Genomic DNA, 8383 nt, shown 5'->3' with positions numbered 1-8383 from the left:
CTGTTTAGAGCTGGCTGTTTAAACTAAAGGTTTCTCCCTGTTTAGAGCTGGCTGTTTAAACTAAAGGTTTCTCCCTGTTTAGAGCTGGCTGTTTAAACTAAAGGTTTCTCCCTGTTTAGAGCTGGCTGTTTAAACTAAAGGTTTCTCCCTGTTTAGAGCTGGCTGTTTAAACTAAAGGTTTCTCCCTGTTTAGAGCTGGCTGTTTAAACTAAACGTTTCTCCCTGTTTAGAGCTGGCTGTTTAAACTAAAGGTTTCTCCCTGTTTAGAGCTGGCTGTTTAAACTAAACGTTTCTCCCTGTTTAAACTAAACATTTCTCCCTGTTCAGAGCTGCCTGTTTAAACTAAAGGTTTCTCCCTGTTTAAACTAAACATTTCTCCCTGTTCAGAGCTGCCTGTTTAAACTAAATGTTTCTCCCTCCATCTTTATGATATGTTAATGATATTTGACTTCTCTCCTGTTTCTGTTCCAGAGAAGCATTGCATACCTGTTCCCCTCCGGCCTATTTGACAAAAAAGCCAAACCACTGATGAAGGTAAGACCAGACGTCTCATGTAGAAGTGTATTAACTCAGAAACTTCATATTCATTAGTGATTCAAAATCTTCATATTTTCTTCCAGCATCCGGATGAGGTGTTTCCAAAACAGAGAGGTAGGTCCTTTTTAAATAGATTTACAACTGAGACGGATTGTTCTACTCCTATGGTCATTTTCACTGTGTGAGAGCTGCACTTTCACAACATCACCAGCAGGGGGACCTCTGAGTTTTTGCTCAATCTTTAACAGTGATTGGGCTACAAGGTAAAGTGGTTTACACCAATGGCCTAACTCTCTCTCTCTCTCTCTCTCTCTCTCTCTCTCTCTCTCTCTCTCTCTCTCTCTCTCTCTCTCTCTCTCTCTCTCTCTCTCTCTCTCTCTCTCTCTCTCTCTCTCTCTCTCTCTCTCTCTCTCTCTCTCTCTCTCTCTCTCTCTCTCTCTCTCTCTCTCTCTCTCTCTCTCTCTCTCTCTCTCTCACACACACCCTCTAGCTGTCCAATGGGGCGCAGATGGACGGCCATTCCACTTTCTGTTCTACACAGGAAAGCAGTCCTACTACTCTCTAATGCACGTGAGTACTGGGTGTATGAGTGAGAAAGACTGAGGGGGGATGTTTTTCTGGAGGTAGAAAGCCCTGGTCTGCCCCCAGGGCCCTATTTATGGGAGAGAGAGGCTTCTGATCCCCAGGGAAAGGTGCTCCTGTCACATCCCATTTCACACACACAGCCAGAGCTACAGCTGAATACAGCAGGAAGGCCGGATGAGGAGGGAGGGAAGGGTGGGGAGGTATGGAGAGCAATGTGGATGGAGGTGGGATGGTGAGAGTAGGAGCAGTGTGAGAGGGAGGGGGGTGGGGGTGTTTGGGAGAGGTGGGTTGTGGAAGGTAGGGAGGGGTGCAGACAGGCAGGGGGCGTGACTGTGTCTGTGACGGGCCCCTCTGTCCCCGTCCTAAATCGTGTTTCAGGCCTGGCTCGGTGACTACCATGGCTGATAGTCAGGCTTTGTGCCTGGATGAGAGCTGCTCTGCCCTGGGGATTTCACCAGAGAGGTAGAGGGTCCCTGGAGACCGGTGCTGTAGATTAGCTACCCACCTCTACCCACTCAGCTTACCCTCCATCCCTCCATCTTCTGTATTGTTCCTTCACACCCGCTCGTTCTCCCTCTTTACCTCCCTCTTGTTTATATGGTTGATTTGACCGAGGACAGAGGTGTGTTTCTCTGGCAGATAAGAAGTGTGTGTAACCTGGCAATATTTTTGTCCTCTTGTCAACCCCCCCTTCCCACGCCTTGCAGTTAAGGGAGGGCTGTCTGTCTGTCTGTCTGTCTGTCTGTCTGTCTGTCTGTCTGTCTGTCTGTCTGTCTGTCTGTCTGTCTGTCTGTCTGTCTGTCTGTCTGTCTGTCTGTCTGTCTGTCTGTCTGTCTGTCTGTCTGTCTGTCTGTCTGTCTGTCTGTCTGTCTGTCTGTCTGTCTGTCTGTCTGTCTGTCTGTCTGTCTGTCTCTCTGAGGGAAAACTACTCTCTCTCTTTCTCTCAATTCAATTTAAGGGCTTTATTGGAATGGGAAACATATGTTAACTAGATAATAAACAAAAGTGAAATAACCAATAAAAATGACAGTAAACATTACACTCTCTCTCTCTCTTCTCTGTGACGGGGAACTCACCCCCCTCCACTCTTTTGGCTTTTCTCTCTCCCCCCTTCCCCCTCCCCCTCTCAGCCCGGACCCCTGTAGTGCAACTCAACCATGTACAACAAACACCCCAGTGTGCCTTGCAGGGGCGAACTGAGTCTGAGATGAAAAGGGGGACGGGTCACTACACCCTCTGTTTCCCCCTCTTTCTATGTGTCTCTCTCACTTCACAACGTATTGTTTGATACCTCTGGAAGAATCACAATCCCAACATTTGTGTTAATTAACTCTGCAAACACACCTATACTTACATGTGCACAGTACTGTATTTACAGCCACAACACCTCCCCCCGCCCCATAATACATCACAACACACACACACACAAACACACACACACACACACACACACACAGCTCTGCCAAGTAATTGGGGTGTACAGCTGGCTGTGTGTATGAGGAAGAGGCTTCCAGGTTGAGTGCTCTGTGGTTCTGTTGGGTTTATCCCCCTCACTGCCCTCTTTATCGACCCCCTACCCTCTGCTGAGGGGAACCAGGGGTACCTGACTACCCCCTACCCTACCCTCTGCTGAGGGGAACCAGGGGTACCTGACTACCCCCTACCCTACCCTCTGCTGAGGGGAACCAGGGCTACCTGACTACCCCCTACCCTACCCTCTGCTGAGGGGAACCAGGGGTACCTGACTACCCCCTACCCTACCCTCTGCTGAGGGGAACCAGGAGTACCTGACTACCCCCTACCCTACCCACTGCTGAGTGGAACCAGGGGTACCTGACTACCCCCGACCCACTGCTGAGGGAACCAGAGGTACCTGACGACCCCTACCCTACCCCCTGATGAGGGGAACCAGGAGTACCTGACTACCCCCTACCCTACCCACTGCTGAGTGGAACCAGGGGTACCTAACTACCCCCTACCCACTGCTGAGGGGAACCAGGGGTACCTGACTACCCCCTACCCACTGCTGAGGGGAACCAGGGATACCTGACTACCCTTTACCCACTGCTGAGGGGAACCAGGGGTACCTGACTACCCCCTACCCTACCCACTGCTGAGGGGAACCAGGGGTACCTGACTACCCCCTACCCTACCCACTGCTGAGGGGAACCAGGGGTACCTGACTACCCCCTACCCTACCCTCTGCTGAGGGGAACCAGGGGTACCTGACTACCCCCTACCCTACCCTCTGCTGAGGGGAACCAGGGGTACCTGACTACCCCCTACCCTACCCACTGCTGAGTGGAACCAGGGGTACCTGACTACCCCCGACCCACTGCTGAGGGGAACCAGAGGTACCTGACGACCCCCTACCCTACCCACTGCTGAGTGGAACCAGGGGTACCTAACTACCCCCTACCCACTGCTGAGGGGAACCAGGGGTACCTGACTACCCCCTACCCTACCCTCTGCTGAGGGGAACCAGGGGTACCTGACTACCCCCTACCCTACCCACTGCTGAGTGGAACCAGGGGTACCTGACTACCCCCGACCCACTGCTGAGGGGAACCAGAGGTACCTGACGACCCCCTACCCTACCCCCTGATGAGGGAACCAGGGGTACCTGACTACCCCCTACCCTACCCACTGCTGAGGGAACCAGGGGTACCTGACTACCCCCTACCCTACCCACTGCTGAGGGGAACCAGGGGTACCTGACTACCCCCTACCCTACCCACTGCTGAGGAAATCAAGGGTACCTGACTACCCCCTACCCTACCCACTGCTGAGGGGAACCAGTGGTTTCTGACAACCCCCTACCCACTGCTGAGGGGAACCAGGGGTCCTGACTATCCCCTACCCACCCACTGCTGAGGGGAACCAGGGATACCGACTACCCTTTACCCACTGATGAGGGGAACCAGGGTACCTGACTACCCCCTACCCTACCCACTGCTGAGGGGAACCAGGGGTACCTGACTACCCCTGCCCCTACCCCCTGCTGGGGGAACCAGGGGTTCCTGACTACCCCATGCCCTCTGCTGAGGGGAACCAGGTGTGCCTGAGCTACCCCCTGCCCTACCCACTGCTGAGGAGACAGGTATTGCCTGTTGCTACCTATATGAGGAGACCAGGTGTGCCTGTTGCCCTGCCCTGCCCTCTACTGCAGAGGAGACCGGGGTTCTGACTGCCCCTGCCCTACCCTCTGCTGGGGAACCAGCGGTCTGACTACCCCTACCTACCCACTGCTGAGGGGAACCAGGGGTACCTGACTACCCCCTACCCTACCACTGCTGAGGGGATCCTAGGGTACCTGATTACCCCTTACCCTACCCACTGCTGAGGGGAACCAGGGGTACCTGACTACCCCCAACCCTACCAGTGCTGAGGGGAACCAGGGGTACCTGACTACTCCCTACCCACTGCTGAGGGGTACCAGGGGTACCTGACTACCCCCTACCCTACCCTCTGCTGAGGGGAACCAGGGGTACCTGACTACCCCCTACCTTCTGCTGAGGGGATCCAGGGGTACCTGACTACCCCCTACCCACTGCTGAGGGGAACCAGGGGTACCTGACTACTCCCTACCCACTGCTGAGGGGTACCAGGGGTACCTGACTACCCCCTACCCTACCCTCTGCTGAGGGGAACAAGGGGTACCTGACTACCCCCTACCCTACCCACTGCTGAGGGGAACCAGGGATACCTGACTACCCTTTACCCACTGCTGAGGGGAACCAGGGGTACCTGACTACCCCCTACCCACTGCTGAGGGGATCCAGGGGTACCTGACTACCCCCTACCCACTGCTGAGGGGAACCAGGGATACCTGACTACCCTTTACCCACTGCTGAGGGGAACCACGGATACCTGACTACCCTTTACCCACTGCTGAGGGGAACCAGGGGTACCTGACTACCCCCTACCCACTGCTGAGGGGATCCAGGGGTACCTGACTACCCCCTACCCTACCACTGCTGAGGGGATCCTGGGGTACCTGACTACCCCCTACCCTACCCACTGCTGAGGGGAACCAGGGGTACCTGACTACCCCTTACCCACTGCTGAGGGGAACCAGGGGAACCTGAATGCCCCCAACCCTACCAGTGCTTAGGGGAACCAGGGGTACCTGACTACCCCCTACCCACTGCTGAGGGGAACCAGGGGTACCTGACTACCCACTACCCTACCCTCTGCTGATGGGAACAAGGGGTACCTGACTACCCCCTACCCTACCCTCTGCTGAGGGGATCCAGGGGTACCTGACTACCCCCTACCCACTGCTGAGGGGAACCAGGGGTACCTGACTACCCTTTACCCACTGCTGAGGGAACCAGGGGTACCTGACTACCCTTTACCCACTGCTGAGGGAACCAGGGGTACCCTGACTACCCCCTACCCACTGCTGAGGGGAACCAGGGATACCTGACTACCCTTTACCCACTGCTGAGGGGAACCAGGGGTACCTGACTACCCCCTACCCTACCCTCTGCTGAGGGGAACCAGGGGTACCTGACTACCCCCTACCCACTGCTGAGGGGAACCAGGGATACCTGACTACCCTTTACCCACTGCTGAGGGGAACCAGGGGTACCTGACTACCCCCTACCCTACCCACTGCTGAGGGGAACCAGGGGTACCTGACTACCCCCTACCCTACCCTCTGCTGAGGGGAACCAGGGGTACCTGACTACCCCCTACCCTACCCTCTGCTGAGGGGAACCAGGGGTACCTGACTTCCCCCTACCCTACCCTCTGCTGAGGGGAACCAGGGGTACCTGACTACCCCCTACCCTACCCTCTGCTGAGGGGAACCAGGGGAACCTGAATACCCCCTACCCTCTGCTGAGGGGATCCAGGGGTACCTGACTACCCCCTACCCTCTGCTGAGGGGAACCAGGGGTACCTGACTACCCCCTACCCTACCCTCTGCTGAGGGAAACCAGAGTACCTGACTACCCCCTACCCTACCACTGCTGAGGGGATCCAGGGATACCTGACTACCCCCTACCCTACCCACTGCTGAGGGGAACCAGGGGTACCTGACTACCCCTTACCCACTGCTGAGGGGAACCAGGGATACCTGACTACCCTTTACCCACTGCTGAGGGGAACCACGGATACCTGACTACCCTTTACCCACTGCTGAGGGGAACCAGGGGTACCTGACTACCCCCTACCCACTGCTGAGGGGATCCAGGGGTACCTGACTACCCCCTACCCTACCACTGCTGAGGGGAACCAGGGGTACCTGACTACCCCCTACCCACTGCTGAGGGGAACCAGGGGTACCTGACTACCCCCTACCCTACCACTGCTGAGGGTATCCTGGGGTACCTGACTACCCCTTACCCTACCACTGCTGAGGGGATCCTGGGGTACCTGACTACCCCTTACCCTACCCACTGCTGAGGGGAACCAGGGGTACCTGACTACCCCTTACCCACTGCTGAGGGGAACCAGGGGAACCTGAATACCCCCAACCCTACCAGTGCTTAGGGGAACCAGGGGTACCTGACTACCCCCTACCCACTGCTGAGGGGAACCAGGGGTACCTGACTACCCACTACCCTACCCTCTGCTGATGGGAACAAGGGGTACCTGACTACCCCCTACCCACTGCTGAGGGGATCCAGGGGTACCTGACTACCCCCTACCCACTGCTGAGGGGAACCAGGGGTACCTGACTACCCTTTACCCACTGCTGAGGGGAACCAGGGATACCTGACTACCCTTTACCCACTGCTGAGGGGAACCAGGGGTACCTGACTACCCCCTACCCACTGCTGAGGGGAACCAGGGATACCTGACTACCCTTTACCCACTACTGAGGGGAACCAGGGGTACCTGACTACCCCCTACCCACTGCTTAGGGGAACCAGGGACACCTGACTACCCTTTACCCACTGCTGAGGGGAACCAGGGGTACCTGACTACCCCCTACCCTACCCTCTGCTGAGGGGAACCAGGGGTACCTGACTACCCCCTACCCTACCCACTGCTGAGGGGAACCAGGGATACCTGACTACCCTTTACCCACTGCTGAGGGGAACCAGGGGTACCTGACTACCCCCTACCCTACCCTCTGCTGAGGGAAACCAGGGGTACCTGACTACCCCCTACCCTACCACTGCTGAGGGGATCCAGGGATACCTGACTACCCCCTACCCTACCACTGCTGAGGGGATCCAGGGATACCTGACTACCCCCTACCCTACCCACTGCTGAGGGGAACCAGGGGTACCTGACTACCCCTTACCCACTGCTGAGGGGAACCAGGGGTACCTGACTACCCTTTACCCACTGCTGAGGGGAACCACGGATACCTGACTACCCTTTACCCACTGCTGAGGGGAACCAGGGGTACCTGACTACCCCCTACCCACTGCTGAGGGGATCCAGGGGTACCTGACTACCCCCTACCCTACCACTGCTGAGGGGATCCTGGGGTACCTGACTACCCCCTACCCACTGCTGAGGGAACCAGGGGTACCTGACTACCCCTACCCACTGCTGAGGGAACCAGGGGTACCTGACTACCCCCTACCCTACCACTGCTGAGGGTATCCTGGGGTACCTGACTACCCCTTACCCTACCACTGCTGAGGGGATCCTGGGGTACCTGACTACCCCTTACCCTACCCACTGCTGAGGGGAACCAGGGGTACCTGACTACCCCTTACCCACTGCTGAGGGGAACCAGGGGAACCTGAATACCCCCAACCCTACCAGTGCTTAGGGGAACCAGGGGTACCTGACTACCCCCTACCCACTGCTGAGGGGAACCAGGGGTACCTGACTACCCACTACCCTACCCTCTGCTGATGGGAACAAGGGGTACCTGACTACCCCCTACCCACTGCTGAGGGGAACCAGGGATACCTGACTACCCTTTACCCACTGCTGAGGGGAACCAGGGGTACCTGACTATCCCCTACCCTACCCTCTGCTGAGGGGAACCAGGGGTACCTGACTACCCCCTACCCACTGCTTAGGGGAACCAGGGACACCTGACTACCCTTTACCCACTGCTGAGGGGAACCAGGGGTACCTGACTACCCCTACCCTACCCTCTGCTGAGGGAACCAGGGGTACCTGACTACCCCCTACCCTACCCACTGCTGAGGGGAACCAGGGTACCACAGACTACCCCTACCCTACCCTCTGCTGAGGGGAACCAGGGAGTACCTGACTACCCCCTACCCTACCCTCTGCTGAGGGGAACCAGGAGTACCTGACTACCCCCTACCCTCTGCTGAGG

The 8383-nt window shown here is 56.8% G+C and overlaps 1 long non-coding RNA gene across 1 annotated transcript; it reads left to right on the top strand.

The window, feature by feature from the left end:
* The first annotated feature begins 423 nt into the window (after positions 1-423).
* LOC124030559 lies at positions 424-1141 on the top strand. The gene is made up of 3 exons (XR_006837985.1): positions 424-534; positions 621-651; positions 1028-1141. It is a non-coding gene; the product is annotated as an uncharacterized LOC124030559 (long non-coding RNA).
* The last annotated feature ends 7242 nt before the right edge of the window (positions 1142-8383 follow it).

The sequence above is a fragment of the Oncorhynchus gorbuscha genome, unplaced genomic scaffold (assembly GCF_021184085.1).
Source record: "Oncorhynchus gorbuscha isolate QuinsamMale2020 ecotype Even-year unplaced genomic scaffold, OgorEven_v1.0 Un_scaffold_12644, whole genome shotgun sequence".
Taxonomy (NCBI): Eukaryota; Metazoa; Chordata; class Actinopteri; order Salmoniformes; family Salmonidae; genus Oncorhynchus; species Oncorhynchus gorbuscha.
Note: the sequence above shows the minus strand (reverse complement) of the source record. Positions and strands in the feature narration are given on the sequence as shown.